Consider the following 17,655-nt stretch of genomic DNA (forward strand, 5'->3'; position numbering starts at 1 on the left):
AATTTACACTATGGAAGAATAGCTTTAGAAAAGACATACAAATTATTTCGGGTTACATGAAATTACAGAATAAGAAAATTATTTCCTTACTTTTCAAGTCAAGGGGTATACGTAACAGATATTTCAGTATCGATAGGAAACGTAGAGTTTACATGAAAGTATCGTAATCGATAACGGACGTAAGTGCTACAAACTTACCTTCAACACTGCGTGGTACAGAACTGACAATGCAAATGACTTGAACGACATTATAAATGGGAACAAAGCTCTCAAAACGCTGCAGAATTTCTGTATGGAAATACGCTCCCAAAAACCAATAAATAATCACGCAAAAACGGAAATTATGGTTTGAAGCAATGAAACTATTAATGAGGGTACTGAAATAATAGTAGAGCTGACAGTACTCTTTCTTGAAACACATACCGAAATGGTTTCACATTCCGCTAAAATTAACAAACGAAATAAAATATCTCTGACATACACATATGAGAAACGAGTGTCTGTCAACTACAATGTACTTATTTTGTTTTCAGTCAGTATCGTAACGTATGGCACTCTGTAATAAATCAGGCCTGTTGTAGATTCGGTTGTTCTCAGCCATAAACCAGCACATCGAGAATAAGGCAGAGGGACTGCATTACCAATTGTGGCATTAGCCTCAGAGCCAAAAACCTTGCCCGAAACCAAGGGGATTGGAAAAATTTTTAATTTGTTTCTATGATGATGTATCCAAGTCAAAAATAAAATGTACCAGCGAAATGGACGAAGGCCTAGTGTGCGTTTGTGTATCTTTTAGTGTGCATAAAAGGATAAACTTAAAGGCTCACCTGACATGTGACGCAATGTAGAGTGCACGCAAAGTAACTTGGCCAGTACCTGGGCAGTCGTCGTGGTAGGGGAGGGGACAATGGCAGTGGTCGGGGTCTCCGTTGTGAACGAGCACCATTTGGAGTTCGATGGCTGAACCTCGACGCACAAGTCCATACCTCATATAACATGTAAACTACAACCAGCGACTCTGCAAATAACTATATTAACAGGTTATGTCAGCATAACCAACAGTTCGACAGACATAGACGTTCAAAATATGCCGAGTTGAGTAGAGTACTGAAAAAAAAAGTCACCCAATGCCAGAAGGAAATGTCATAAAAGAAAAGAAGGGTAAATACATAGTGTATATATACCATTGCTTACTTCGACACTGAAAGTATAAAATAAAGAATATGTGTCACATGTAAATTAAGTGTCAGTGCCCTGACAATCGTTTCGGCAATATTACCCAAAAATTAAATATTATCCTCCATCTTCGACATCTTTTCAAAGTACGGAAGTGTTGCAAAGTACTTATAGCTATGTTTTTCCCCCTTCTTTATTCTCTTTATTGTGCTACTGAAAAAGTTAGCGGATCCTGCAGTCCACACAAGCACAGTTATTAATGAGATTTTTGCTTCCACGTTTGTCTTTCCCGGCAAAAACTTAATGGCAATGTATACAGTCACACATGTCTGATTATGAAGAACATACCCTGCACCCGTGGTGTGCAGAGACCGTGGTGCCATGCTATGCAATAAAGAGAGAGCAATGAGAATCGTTGAAGTGCTCGGGTCGGCAGACGTTAGGCAGGCAAGATGGCCACCACTTCGGATCGAAGAGTTGGAATCGCCCATTGATTTGGACGAAGAGGCGTTTCTGTGAAGGAGCCACTTAATATAACTAAGCAGAATATTTGAGTTCAAACGTATAGAAGCAATACCAGGTAGAGCTAAAATGAAAAATGAGAGACATACTGGATAAAACTCAAACTGCAAAGTTTCCTGGTATTCGTAATTTCTTGTGTTTGTGTTTAAAGGCTAGTGTTGCGATGATAAAGTAGTAATTTTATATCACTTTCTTCCTTTCTTTTTTTCTGTCGGTACCACTGATATTTATCTTTTTCGTTGAAGAAATGAAAGAATATAAAGGAAATTTTCAGTTTAAACGTTTATAGAGGACAAATGAAAAGTCTGAAGTCTGCAGACGACACAATGCTTTTGGGTGGAAGTAAGAAATTACAAATGTTGATTATAAGGGACAACCTAGATGGTACATAATTTGATGCAAACCAGGTAATCTACACTAAAACGTCAGAATACGTCTCAGAAAGGAAAATGGGAACTGGACGAAAATGAAAATTGAGGAGAACACAAGAACACCCTTAGCAAGGATAAACAGCTCTGAGAGAGTGGACATGAATTAGAGAGGATTGCAATTCAAATCCTTATCAGACCATTCAGATTTACGTTTCCCACAGCTTCACTAAACAGCGTCCGATCAATGTCGGAATGCTGCTTTTGTGACGATTGTGATGAAGGAGTGTGATAACCATGACAATGTTTCTCAAAGTCGAGTTTTAAGACCATGTCATAGAAGGGATTATAAATCTTGATCTTCCTACTTCCATCCTTTAAGGGACTTTAAAGTAGATGCTCCAACATTTTCCTTTATAGAAGGAAAGATTTTACAAGTTAAGTAAGTGAGTTTCCAAAAACTGATAGTTCATGGTTTTTTTCGCAAACCTGAATGCTTATCCCACTTTTGCCTGTTATTAAAGAAATTGCAAAACAAGCCGATATAAAGGCTGACATTGAATGGAATACCTACGCAAACTGTAGGTAGCCACTTTCCTTGTTAGTGCAACCACTGTGTCTGGCGTGACTGTGCACAAGCTATTTAATCAACGCTTCGGCCTTGCGTCTAATAACTTATCATTCTCCTTTCATAGTAACTTTTGGCTTTCCCTTTCACCTCTGGAATATTTTGTGAAATCAGATACTGTTTCCTATGACGAAATAAAGCACCTACAAATCACTTTGTTGTGCGTGAAAAATGTCATGGGTACTTGATGCACAATGAGATGGGAAAGCGTGGGGAGAGCCGCACTGTAGGGGAATTGCCGAGCTCTGGAGGGGATAGTGCCAGTCTGAACTGAAGCCTACACTCACATTTTCTGGTAATATTAAGTGGCGACCCTCCACGTCCACTCTTGCAAGGAGACCATTCAAAAAGATTTACTGTCACCTCTGCTTTCGTTAGAATCTAAAACGAATTTCACCGAAAATGCGGCTATTTGTTTTTGCCTGGCCTGTAAACCATTTGTAACTTACACAAAAGCGTCATGAGTGGCGAATTTTCAGTAAACCCTACACATTTCTCTGGTTACCTTGTCAAAATTTGCGGAGTTTACACTGTCTCACTTCACTGACATGTAGAGTCAGAATTGCGAGAGAATTCTGAAATAGCAGTTTATTAAGTTTAGTAAGTGAGAAACTGAAGGAAAGTAAGGTCAGTAGCTTACGAAAAAGCACATCCTCAGTATAAAATAAACTTATAATGTCTTCACTTACGTTGTTCCAAAACCAATAGCATTTCCCGTTTCACCAGCTATCGGTGGCCCCTAAAAATTAAATTCTTTCACCGAAAATCTCTGTAGTTATTGGAATAACACCGTAGATAATGAAGTTGTGCATAATAACAGTATGGTAAAATACTCTGCTCTTTGCGTGCTGTCATTTGCCAAAACCTCATTTCGATATCTGAACCCGCTTATGAAATATGAGGAAAGTTGTGGATACTTCACTCTGGCTTTATATCTGGCCTGACGCGATCGCAAAAGAGTGTGCTAAATCAGATCAATTTTCTCGAGATTGGTAACAGATAGATACTTCTACCCAAGTCTACATAAAAATTCAATATGTTAGCTACATTTCATGTGCAACAACATATTACGTAATATGCACCAAATGAAAAATCATAGCCACCTCTGTTTCCCATTGCTCTCTTTTCCGAACTTCGCACAGTGTCTTACCTTCACACAGGTATCACAGTAACTATGACGATTAACGAAATCATGGACCTGACATATAAAGCTATAAGCTATAAGTATAGTTTCTGTAAAATAGTTTCAGAAAGACTGCATGGTGCGTGCCTCGATTCTGGCATCGGTGCGCGGCCGAAAGGTGGAAAACATTTATGGGCCTCCCCTTCCAAACAAACGAATGAACTCGCCCAGCGCTTTGGACGACAACTGGTCACTGCACATCAGCCATGGTATCCTGCGCGAACTATACTATATGAATTCTGCTGTGCTGCACGGTACCCGTGCTGTAGCAACAGCGCAACAGTTGACTTTACACGAATGGAGTGACGTTGTGACGTTTAGCACAGTGGCTTACGCCGTTCGAAGTAGAAAGCTCTTGTTTACAGACCACCGCAGTACATTTAGTGGCTTGCAATTAAGAAACCCTGAAACTGACTTTTCTTGGGCACAGTAATTCAATTATAGCTTTGTAATAGCATGATAGACATTAAGTTAGGTATCGAAATAACAGACACTAGGACAGGCGAAGAAACAAATGCATGAAAAAATTACAAGAAGACTGAATATCTCTGGGAATAGTTAACTAGACATAGGAAGAAGCAGCTGAGGGGGAACGTGTAGAAACAGATAAATTATAGAATTTGTGAAAAATTGTCAATTTCGTGTACAGACAACAGAAGATTGTAAGAGTTAGACGCCCGATGCAACCAATCAAAAGAATGGGGACTAAAAGCATGTAAAACTGTTGGGAATAGAATAAGACACACGTATGTCGGGCCAATGACTGCAGTTTTCTCGCTGGATGGCAGCACTGAACGACGGTTGGTCTTGTAACTACCGAGAGGTCGATAGAGAGATTGGACATCAGATAGAAGAGGAAAAGAAGCGGGAGTTGGTAGTCAAAAGAAATGCATATGCGGAGTGTAACTAATGTGTTTTCACATCACAGCTTCGTTTCACATTTGGTTATATTGGTGAAGGAAATAAATCGGAACTATATTTAACTTTTTGAAAGGAGTGTATTGGGGGCACATTTGTATGTGGCACCCGAATCTGATTTTATAAACGATGTACATCTTTTGTAGGCTTTATATGGCAAACCCAGAGACACTGCTAGTGTTACAGTAAGAGAGTGCTTGGCGCTCAGTTGTAGGTAGTTGTCTGTGAGGGAAAGACGATATATTAAGCAGTTTTTGTGATATGCTGTGTGAAGACACCAAGAGTTAGATTAATTTAGCTATGTCAGATTTGTTGAACTTGGAAGTAGAAGTCTTCATGTAAGCAAGGTAAAGATGCTAAATAATTATGATTTCTATTTTTGCCAACTTGTTAGTATAGATGAGTTGGCTGATAATATGTAATTGTTGAGTAACTCCAGGATGTTTTGATAAAAAGACTAGTTAGATATTTCACTTTGTAATGTTTCTAAGATTTGTTAACAGAGCTATATTTAACTTGATGATTTACATTTATGTTGTTTTAATGAGGTTACATAATACTTGCTGTTTAAATCTCATTATTTGTGAATCAATTGTATGTAATGTAACTTCAATTGTCATATGTTTTTGAAAAGAAAACTCAACTTTCAATATAATTTTACTAAAAAAATCGGTGTTAGTGATTCACACAATCAGTACTGCCTCCCTGTTCTCGTTTATCAGCCAAAAGAATTTTATCTGCATTTCCGGTATTAGGGCCAGCATTGTACACTGCTGAGCCTGCAGCTAGCATATTTTTGTTTTCCATGAGAGACCAGAATATATCGCGATCCACCGTTGCTGTTTTAGAGGTAAGACAATTTAATTTCTTGTTATGTGCACAGGGACCAAACATATCAGTTTTGAAGTGATCCAGTGACTAAGGGGTTGAATATGTTTTGCAGTGACTGTATTTCTTTATTGGTATGGGGAGTTGCATTGCCCAATCGATTCGTATTAAGTTTTGCTAACAGTAAGACTGAGTAAGCAGGCCATTTGCACTTACGATACTCTACACAGTTATTCGAGTTCAGGACTCATTCCATATATCACACATTCATTTAACGTAATACAAAAGCTTATTATTTCATTTTTTTAAAGAACGTTACATTTTGCGTATTAAATATTATTACCGCATTTATGGATGTTACATACCAGCAAAAATACACAAATAAAGATGTTGTTAATAGTGACAATTAGGGAGATTTCTTTTATTATTGTGATAATTACTACTAATTAAAAAATAGTGTTGATTAAGATAACAGTGAAAGTTTCTTAGATTCTTAGGTTTTTTCAGATCTCCATTTATGAGCATATGAAATTCCTTCACATTATTGACAATCTGGCAACAGCCTTGCCGCAGTGGATTCATCGGTTCTCGTCAGATCACCGAAGTTAAGCGCTGTCGGGCGTGGCCGGCACTTGGATGGGTGACCATCCGGGCCGCCATGCGCTGTTGCCATCTTACGGGGTGCACTCAGCCTCGTTATGCCAATTGAGGACCTACTCGACCGAATAGTAGCAGTTCTGGTCAAAGAAAACCATCATAACGACTGGGAGAGAGGACTGACCCCACGCCCCTCCTTTCCCATCCTCAGTTGAGGATGACACGGCGGTCGGATGGTCCCGATGGGCCACTTGTGGCCCGAAGACGGAGTGCATTGATAATCTGAATACGAATATACACCGCTTCTGAAGTGCATGACTAGCAGTTTATTGTAAGTAATAACCTACTTAGTATTTTCATCACTCTTCCGAAAGAGCTAGTAATTAAATAAATTAGAAACATATAGAAAGTAAGAGGCTTTTGGGTGCATGTTTGTAGCCTATTGGTTATGTTTTAATATATTATACTGAGTAATGTTCGAGGAGTTTTAATGATAATTTTGTTCGAATGAAGTGTATTTTGTTGCATTTGCAGTGTTATCTGTTTCAACTGACTGTAAGAATATTTGTTATTTTTTGACTGGCGAAAGCGAGCGGTCTACAGCGCTGCAGTCATGGACTGTGCGACTGGTCCCGTCGGAGGTTCGAGTCCTCCCTCAGGCATGGGTGTGTGTGTTTGTCCTTAGGATAATTTAGGTTAAGTAGTGTGTAAGCTTAGGGACTGATGACCTCAGCAGTTAAGTCCCGTAAGATTTCACACACATTTGAACATTTTTTGACTGGCGAAAGTTCGTGTACTAGTTGCAATATGGTATTAACACCACCGACCGAACGCCATGTATTCCTTCCTTCACACTGAACCATGAAGTAATTTATTTGGAGAGGGTGACGGGAGGGCTTGTCTCAGAACCCACAATAACTTAACAGCAACTTTTGTATTACTGTTTTAAGAATTAGAGACCTTCTAACACACATCCTTGCGGCTAGACTTACGGAGAAGTCGCAGTAAACGCGTTTCCTCTTAATGGCGTCTGATGTCGGGACAGCTAGTCGCGTGGCAAATCTCGCGCCCGCGTTCGCTCTGCCTCCGTTCTGGAGCAGACGCAACTCGCCGAACCGCATATTCCGGCGCGCGCCGCCGACCTCTGCTCGGCGAGACGCGCTGGCTGCCCGACGACAGGTGAGACAGTCTGGCGGTCGGCGAAGTTGCCGAGGAGTTGGAAACTCGTTTCAGTCACCGCCGGAACACTCGGCGCTGCTCACGCCCGGCCCGGCTCGGCCCGCCTCTGGGATGCGGGTCGCCGCCTCCAGTTTCCGGATTTATTTACGCTGTCACGGCTAACGGAGCGGAGGGAACTTTGATGCTAGTTCGCCGGATGAGGCAGAATTCATAATTAATCGCCCCTCTTCCCCAACTCGCTAGTAATGACGCGGACCTGTCAGCAATAACTCGAGTCGCTCTTCTTGCTGCACGATTTGTAGTGAGAGCAATTCTGTGGCAGAAATTGGATGCATTCTCTGTAAGGCTCAAACCACGAAATTAGCTACAATGAGTTAACCATAAATATTTAACCGTTGCTACACCTAGACTCCCCAGTTTCGTGTTTCTACATCTATATCTACATCTACATGGATACTCTTCAAATCACATTTAAGCGCCTGGCAGAGGGTTCATCGAACCAGCTTCACAATTCTCTATTATTCCAATCTCGTATAGCGCGCGGAAAGAATGAACACCTATATCTTTCTGTACGAGCTCCGATTTCCCTTATTTTATCGTGGTGATCGTTCCTTCCTATGTAGGTCGGTGTCAACAAAATATTTTCGCATTCGGAGGAGAAAGTTGGCGATTGGAATTTCGTGAGAAGATTCCATCGCAACGAAGAACGCCTTTCTTTTAATGATGTCCAGCCCAAATCCTGTATCATTTCAATGAGATTCTCTCCCATATTTCGCCATAATACAAAACGTGCTGCCTTTCTTTGAACTTTTTCGATGTACTCCGTCAGTCCTACCTGGTAAGGATCCCACACCGCGCAGCAGTATTCTAAAAGACGACGGACAAGCGTGGTATAGGCAGTCTCCTTAGTATTAGTAGATCTGTAACATTTTCCAAGTGACCTGCCAATAAAACGCAGTCTTTGGTTAGCCTTCCCCACAACGTTTTCTATGTGTTCGTTCCAATTTAAGTTTTTCATAATGGTAATTCGTAACTGTAATACTTAAGTATTTAGTTCAATTTACGGCTTTTAGATTAGACGGATTTATCGTGTAACCGAAGTTTAACGAGTTCCTTTTAGCACTCATGTGCATGACCTCACAATTTTCGTTATTTAGGGTCAACTGACACTTTTCGCACCATTCAGATACCTTTTCTAAATCGTTTTGCAGTTTGTTTTGATCTTCTCATGACTTTACTAGTCGATAAACGACAGCGTCATCTGCAAACAATCGAAGACGGCTGTTCAGATTGTCTCCCAAATCGTTTATATAGATAAGGAATAGCAAAGGGCCTATAACATAACCTTGGGGAACGCCAGAAATCACTTCTGTTTTACTCGACGACTTCCCGCCAATAAATACGAACTATGATCTCTCTGACAGGAAATTACAAATCCAGTCACATAACTGAGACGACATTCCATAAGCATGCAACTTCACTAAGAGCTGCTTGTGTGGTACAGTGACAAAAGCTTTCCGGAAATCCAGAAATACGGAATCGATCCGAAATCCCTTGTCAATAGCACTCAACACTTCATGTGAATAAAGAGCTAGTTGTGTTTCACAGTAACGATGTTTTCTAAACCCATGTTGACTGTGTGTGTGTAAAAAAAAAAAAAATGTGTGTGAAATTATGTGGGACTTAACTACTAAGGTCATCAGCCCCTAAGCTTACGCACTACTTAACCTAAATTATTCTAAGGACAAACACACACACCTATGCCCGAGGGAGAACTCGAACCTCCGCCGGGACCAGCCGCACAGTCCATGACCGCAGCGCCCAAGACCGCTCGGCTACTCCCGCACGGAGACTGTGTGTCAATAGACCGTTTTCTTCGAGGTAATTCATAATGTTCGAACACAATAAATGTTCCAAAATCCTGCTCCATATTGACGTTAACGATATGGGCTTGTAATTCAGTTGATTACTCCTACTACCTTTCTTGAATATTGGTGTGACCTGTGTCTGTTGTGCGAGAACGTGCTAAACAGCAAATCTCTTTAAACAAAAGCAACTAACTTTCTTCATCTTATTTTTTCAAGTCTACATACTTACAGCCCTCTGCCGCTAGAGGGCTACGAACTGCTTTGTGTAACATAGCATTGTGTAACGTAACTGTGTCGGTGCGTCAGAAACTGCATGCTGTAATCGAGTTTCACGAATTCAAAGGGGTCGTCCATACATGGGCACCCTCTCCTTTAGCATGACAATCATACACGACCGCTGCGATATCTGAAAGAATCCGACGCCTTGGTTTGACTGTCATCGATCATACCCAGTACAGTCCCGACTTGACCCCAATAGATTTTCATCTGCTTCCGAAACGTCTTCAAGAACTTCGTATAGACAGTAATGAAGCGTTGCAACCAGATGTGAAGTTATAACTCCGTCAACAATGTCAGGCATTGTACAGTAAAGTGGACTGTCGATTGGAGGAAGCGTTTCCGTCCCCAAGGTGATTGTGTTGAGAAATAAATAAGTAGACATGAAGAATAAAGATATAGAGTGTTAATAACGTTTGTTTTATTTAGAAGGCTTTAAGTGTTTTCCCATATAAAAAATTCGGAGGCATTACTTTTCAGCTCGCCATAGTATATTCTTCACCATTATTTTCCGCCAATCGTTGACGAAAATCATCGTCCCACTCTGTACAGAGATAAACGGTATGGAGCCTCACAGTAGTCGATAGAATTCAGGGAACTCACTAACTACACTGGCGTGCAAAACTTAAAGGACGAAAGTAACTTCCGCATGATGTGTAGCTATCATGTAAAGTAGCACTATCAAATTTGGACCATATATAGAAAGAACTGCTAGGGTATGGTACAGACAGTAACTAAAAGAAATGTGCAATGACACTTTTCTTCAAAGATGATTACAATGAAATTACTGCGATTCGAGACAGTAATTGGACATTACAGAAGGCGGGACATGGATGTAAATATGGTGTGCGATCACTAGGGATAGCACTGCATGTTCTACAGCGCTCTTCCATAGAGGCCACAAGGCTGGTAAGGAGTTCTCGTGGCAGGGCGTTCCATCCTTCAACCAGCGCCGTTGCCAAGTGGTGGACAGTCGTTGGTACATGTGGTCCTGCTCCAATACCTCTCCCCAACGCATCCAACAGCTGCTCGATGGGGCTGAAGTCGAGGCAACGGGAAGATCGTTCCGTTTGCCGGAAGTCCTCTGGTTCCAAGAGCTTCTGCACCTCCGCTATTCTCATGCGACTGTGCGTTGTCATCCATAAAAACAGATCAAGCCTAAATGATGTTCGACAGCGCCTCATATGGCGACAGGTGGCAGCGAGAAATGCACCCATGAATACTGTCGAACATGATCGCTTTGTTGGTCCAGATTTTATGGTCTTGTGAGCCATAATGCTGCATGGGGCATAATGTTGTATGGGCGTACTGACCTCCTAATCTTTGAACTCGATGCTCTCACCTGTCAGCTTCATTGTGAGACTGTACTCCTTCACCAAGAGCGACTTTTCAAGGGTGCACTCTAGCCTGATTCATTTTTATGGACGAAAATGCGCAGTTGGAAGGGCCTTTGTAACGATAAAACATTCGGCGGATGGAGTGGCCTGCCGTTTCTCCCTATTTAAATCCCATCGAGCACCTGTTAGTTGCGTTGGGGAGCAGCATTGCAGCAGGTCCACATGCACCAACGACCATCTAGCGGCTGTGAACGGAACTGGTCGACGAATGCATCGTCCTACCACAAGAACTCCTGACCAATCTTATGGGCATCATGAGAGCTCATTGGTAAAGTGTGGGGATCACGCGCCCTGTTAAGAACCATGTCCTGCGTTTCGTAATGTCCAGAAGACCGTTATACAAAAATATGGTTCAAATGGCTCTGAACACTATGTGACTTAACATCTGAGGTCATCAGTTCCCTAGAACTTAGAACTACTTAAACTTTACTAACCTAAGGACATCACACACATCCATGCCCGAGGAACGATTCAAACCTGTGACCGTATCGACCGCGCGGTTCCAGACTGAAGCGCCTAGAACCGCTCGGCTACCGTTATACCAGCAAATCGCTGTTTCTTCAGTGCAGTTATTATCTCTGACTACAATACAGCATCACTTCTACTCATCACATTGAGTATTTCTTTCAGCTATCTTCTACGCTATACTGCAGCATTTCTTTCTATGAGTAGGTAGCATGTTTTAATAACTTATAACTTGACTGTACGTAAAGGAAAGTCGTATAGCACAGTTGGTCACGAAATCTTGAGGAATACTTTTTGCCACCTAATTGGAAATGGTTCCTTTCTTTGTATGTAGCGTCCCCTTTCGTTCGTGAACTGTAAGGGTACTCTTTAGAATTTGTTGAGTAAGTGTGACTGTGATACTTCAATACAGAGGTATGAGTTTACAAGCCTGGATGACTCCTGGCTTGGGACGACAAAGTAACCGTATCAGGGGCGGAGCGCAATTTTGCGATGTTGGTTTCGGGAGAGAGCGAGAAATCAGTACATAATGGCCTTGCAAAATTTCGAGAGGGGAGCTAATGACCAAGCCAGTAAAGAACGAGTGGTCGACTGCAGGCATGCCTTCCTCTAGAAACGAAACATAGGTATCTTCCGCCCCAATCTTTGCACGTCGCTATAAGCAATTATTATGAAAAAAAGTACACAACTGGTAAACCACAAGATCATAAACAATACATTGGACAGTAGCTGAATTGTACATTGAAGTCACGCTAATTCTGATTGACTATAACTTAAATGGATCCAAAGTACTGGCTGTTTAATGAAAACTTTTCAATTAAATTTACCAGAATTATAGACAATCCACAATTACACGTGCTATGAAGTCATTTGACGTCCAATATCCTTACTTTTTTTCTAAATGCGCTTATATTTAAATATACAAACCAATGTAAGAGATAAAAAGTAATGTGACGAAGGAATTATCCAAATGTGATGTAGATGTACAGACACAAAAATGATTACAGTTTGATAAAACATGGATGATTTATCCAAGAGGAAGTGCTTCAGAAATCGAACAAGGCAGTAATGCGTTGGTCCACCTCTGGTCCTCTAGCAAGCAGTTATTCAGCATGGCGTTGATTGACAGAGTTGCTAGATGTCGTCCTGAGGTACATCGTGCCAAATTCTGTCCAATTGGCGCGTTAGGTTATCCAAAGCCAGAGATGTTTGGAAGACGCTGCCCTTGTCGTGAAGGGCAGCAAAACAGGTCGTAGAATAACGTCAACGTATCACTGTGCTCTAAGGGTGGCATAGATGACAATCAAACGGGATCTATTGTTATTGTTGTGGTCTTCAGTCCTGAGACTGGTTTAATGCAGCTCTCCATGCTACTCTATCCTGTGCAAGCTTCTTCATATCCCAGTACCTACTGCAGCCTACATCCTTCTGAATCTGCTTAGTGTATTCATCTCTTGGTCTCCCTCTACGATTTTTGCCCTCCACGCTGCCCTCCAGTACTAAATTGGTGATCCCTTGATGACTCAGAACATGTCCTTCCAACCGATCCCTTCTTCTAGTCAGGCTGTGCCACGAACTCCTCTTCTCCCCATTTCTATTCAATACCTCCTCATTAATCATCTGATCTACCCTTCTAATCTTCAGCATTCTTCTGTAGCACCACATTTCTCTTCTTGTCTAAACTATTTATCGTCCACGTTTCACTTGCACACATGGCTACACTCCATACAAATACCTTCAGAAACGACTTCCTGACATTTAAATCTGTACTCGATGTTAACAAATTTCTCTTCTTCAGAAACGATTTCCTTGCCATTGACAGTCTACATTTTATATCCTCTCTACTTCGACCATAAATCAGTTATTTTGCTCCCCAAATAGCAACACTCCTTTACTACTTTAAGTGTCTCATTTCCTAATGTAATTCCCTCAGCATCACCCGACTTAAGATCCTCGTTTTGCTTTTGTTGCTGTTCATCTTATACCCTCCTTTCAAACACTGTCCATTCCGCTCAACTGCTCTTCCAAGTTCTTTGCTGTCTCTGACAGAATTACGTCATCGGCGAACCTCAAAGTTTTTATTTCTTCTCCATGGATTTTAATACCTACTCCGAACATTTCTTTTGTTTCCTTTATTGCTTGCTCAATGTACAGATTGAATAACATCGGGGATAGGCTGCAACCCTGTCTCACTCCCTTCCCAACCACTGCTTCCCTTTCATACCCTTCGACTCGTATGATTGCCATCTGCTTTTTGTACAAATTGTAAATAGCCTTTCGCTCCCAGTATTTTACCCCTGCCACCTTTAGAATTTGAAAGCCAGTCAACATTGTCAAAAGCTTTCTCTAAGTCTGCAAATGCTAGAAACGTAGGTTTGCCTTCCCGTAATGTTTCTTCTAAGATAAGTCGTAGGGTCAGTATTGCCTCACGTGTTCCAACATTTCTACGGAATCCAAACTGATCTTCCCCGACGTCGGCTTCTATCAGTTTTTCCATTCGTCTGTAAAGAATTCGCGTTAGTATTTTGCAGCTGTTACTTATTAAACTAATAGTTTAGTAATTTTCACGTCTATCAACACCTGCTTTCTTTGGGATTGGAATTATTATATTCTTCTTGACGTCTGAGGGTATTTCGCCTGTCTCATACATCTTGCTCACCAGATGGTAGAGTTTTGTCAGGACTGGCTCTCCCAAAGCTGCCAGTAGCTCTAATGGAATGTTGTCTACTCCCGGGGCCTTGTTTCGACTCAGGTCTTTCGGTGCTCATATCTCCCATTTCATCTTCATCTACCAATTCCATAATATTGTCCTCAAGTACATCGTCCTTGTATAGACCCTCTATATACTCCTTCCACCTTTCTCCTTTCCCTTTTTTGCTTAGAACTGGGTTTCCACCTGAGCTCTTGATATTCATGCAAGTAGTTCTCCTTTCTCCAAAGGTCTCTTATTTTCCTGTAGGCTGTATCTATCTTACCCCTAGTGAGATAAGCCTCTACATCCTTACATTTGTCCTCAAGCTATCCCTGCTTAGCCATTTTGCACTTCCCGTCGATGTCATTTTTGAGACGTTTGTATTCCTTTTTGCCTGCTTCATTTACTGCATTTTTATATTTTCTCCTTTCACCAATTAAATTCAATATTTCTTCTGTTACCCAAGGGTTTCTACTAGCCCTCGTCTTTTTACCTATTTGATCCTCTGCTGCCTTCACTATTTCAACCCTCAAAGCTACCCATTCTTCTTCTACTGTATTTCTTTCACCCATTCCTGTCAGTTGTTCCCTTATGCTCTCCCTGAATCTCTGTACAACCTCTCGTTCTTTCAGTTTATCCAGGTCCCATCTCCTTAAATTTCCACCTTTTTGCAGTTTCTTCAGTTTTAATCTACAGTTCATAACCAATAGATTTTGGTCGGAGTCCACATCTGTCCCTGGAAATATCTTGCAATTTAAAACCTGGTTCCTAAATCTCTGTCTTATCATTATATAATCTGTCTGATACCTTTTAGTATCTCCAGGGTTCTTCCACGTATACAACCTTCTTTCATGATTCTTGAACCAAGTGTTAGCTATGATTAAGTTACCCTCTGCGCAAAATTCTACCAGACGGCTTCCTCTTTCATTTCTTAGCCCCAATCCATATTCACCTACTATGTTTCCTTCTCTCCCTTTTCCTACTCTCGAATTCGAGTCACCCATGGCTATTAAATTTTCGTCTCCCTTCACTACCTGAATAATTTCTTTTATCTCATCATACATTTCATCAATTTCTTCATCATCTGCAGAGCTAGTTGGCATATAAACTTGTACTACTGTAGTAGGCGTGGGCTTCGTGTCTACCTTGGCCACAAGAATGCGTTCACAATGCTGTTTGTAGTAGCTTACCCGTACTCCTATTTGTTTTATTCATTATTAAACCTACTCCTGCATTACCCCTATTTGATTTTGTATTTATAACCCTGTACTCACCTGACCAAAAGTCTTGTTCCTTCTGCCACCGAACTTCACTAATTCCCACTATATCTAACTTTAACCTATCCATTTCCCTTTTTAAATTTTCTAACCTACCTACCCGATTGAGGGATCTGACATTCCACGCTCCGATCCGTAGAACGCCAGTTTTCTTTCTCCTGATAACGACGTCCTCTTGAATAGTCCCCGCCCGGAGATCCGAATAGGGGACTATTTTACCTCCGGAATATTTTACCCAAGAGGACGCCATCATCATTTAATCATACAGTAAAGCTGCATGCCCTCGAGAAAAATTACGTCTGTAGTTTCCCTTTGCTTTCAGCCGTTCGCAGTACCAGCAAGGCCATTTTGGTTAGTGTTACAAGGCCAGATCAGTCAATCATCCAGACTGTTGCCCCTGAAACTACTGAAAAGGCTGCTGCCCCTCTTCAGGAACCACACGTTTGTCTGGCCTCTCAAGAGATACCCCTCCGTTGTGGTTGCACCTACGGTACGGCCATCTGTATCGTTGAGGCACGCAATCCTCCCCACCAACGGCAAGGTCCATGGTTCATGGGGGGGGGGGGGGGGGGGGGGGGGGTCGTGATCTATTATGAAAAAGAAATGACACTCCAGGCCATCACTCCCAGCTGTCGAGCCGTATGGCGGGCGACAGTCAGGTTGGTATCCAACCACTTTCCGGGGTTTCTCCAGACACTACTTCAGCCTGGAATTCATTGACAGGAGGAGAATTCTCTTTAGTGATGAGTCCCGCTTCGGTCTGCGCCCTGACGACCAGTAACGCCGTGTCTGGAGACGCCCCAGACAACGGTGGGATACCAAACTGACTGTCGTCCGCCATGTGGCCGCACAGCCGGGAGTGTTGATCTGGGGAGCCATTTGTTTTCATAACAGAAACTCCGGTTACCACCTGCGGCAGCACAGTGGTACGTCGACGACATTCTACGTCCCGTATTCTTTGCCCTTCATGGCAAGCCATCCTGGCCTTACATTTCACCAACAAAATGCCCACCCGCCCACAGTGAGCATTTCTCCTTCTTCTCTTCGTGCTTGAGAAATCCTATCTTCACCAGCGAGGTTGGTGGAACTGAGCTGTTTGAGCTTTACTTTTAACTTTATCAACTATTAAGATTTCTATTTTACAATGTTCTGCTTATTTCGGTATGTAACTGCCACCTTCTTATTTCTTAACCCTATTATACACGAGGGTCGTATCCAGCGACGTGCCTATTTCTTCTCTCTCCTTCGCCTGTACTCCACCTGCGACCTCGGAGAGCTGGCGTCCGACAGTCTCTCAGCTGTGTTGCATCGGGCACATATACGGCAAATATTGTGGTGAAGACGTCTACGTGAGTTCACTATCACGTCGCTCAAACCACTGCAGAGCGATATTGGCTTTGTGATAACGATAGTTATCCTGCTGGCACATGCCACTGCCGTCGGGGAAGACATGAAACATGGATGCTTTCAGGTGTTCCGCAGTAATGGTCACGTAGTCCACAGCTGACATGCTGCTTTCTAGTACTACCACGCTTCCCATGGAATCCCTGATGAATATCGCCCACAGCATAATACTGTCCCCAGCAGCCTGCGTCTGTGGTGCTGTCCATATTTCGAACAGCAGTTTGCTTGGATGACAGACTATATGGACAAGATCATCGACTGGGTGTGACAATAAATGTGATCCACCCGATCAGGAGACACTTTTCCATTTGTTTACTGTCCAGTTTCGATGATACATGCCCACTGAGATTGCGATTGACGATATGTTTGTCTCAGTGTAGGAACACGCAAATGTTGTCTGCTGCAGAGACTAATGTTCGACGTTATGCTCTCAACAGTGTGCTACAAAACACTCGTTCTTGCACCAGTAGCCTATCCTGCTCTACGGAGCGGACAAAGTTCTAACCTCCACATTCTGTGACGAGGTGCGGACGTCCAACACATTGTTGCCTACACGGTGTTTCACCGCCCTTCAACCGCTTTCCATAGATCCTCACTACAGGCACACGAACAGCGGAGCAGCTTCGTTCCAGACGCCAGACCATATTAATCTAATCCATGTCAAAACATGTTATTTCAGTGGATTTCCCCATTATCGTCTCTGTAATGACTCCCCATTCGTATCTGTTCCGCTTATATATAGGTTGTACATAAAGTCCAGAAACCTTTCAATTATTTATTTCACAAGAACTAAACATTGTACAGATGTCATACATATCGCATTTAGGGGAGAAAAACAAACATTAGATATGCGAACCATGAGCGACCCGGCAGATGT

At 42.1% G+C, this 17,655-nt stretch overlaps 1 pseudogene; it reads left to right on the top strand.

The window, feature by feature from the left end:
• The first annotated feature begins 6,177 nt into the window (after positions 1 to 6,177).
• On the top strand, positions 6,178 to 6,295 carry LOC126428574 (5S ribosomal RNA; annotated as a pseudogene).
• The last annotated feature ends 11,360 nt before the right edge of the window (positions 6,296 to 17,655 follow it).

The sequence above is a fragment of the Schistocerca serialis genome, chromosome 1 (assembly GCF_023864345.2).
Source record: "Schistocerca serialis cubense isolate TAMUIC-IGC-003099 chromosome 1, iqSchSeri2.2, whole genome shotgun sequence".
NCBI lineage: Eukaryota > Metazoa > Arthropoda > Insecta > Orthoptera > Acrididae > Schistocerca > Schistocerca serialis.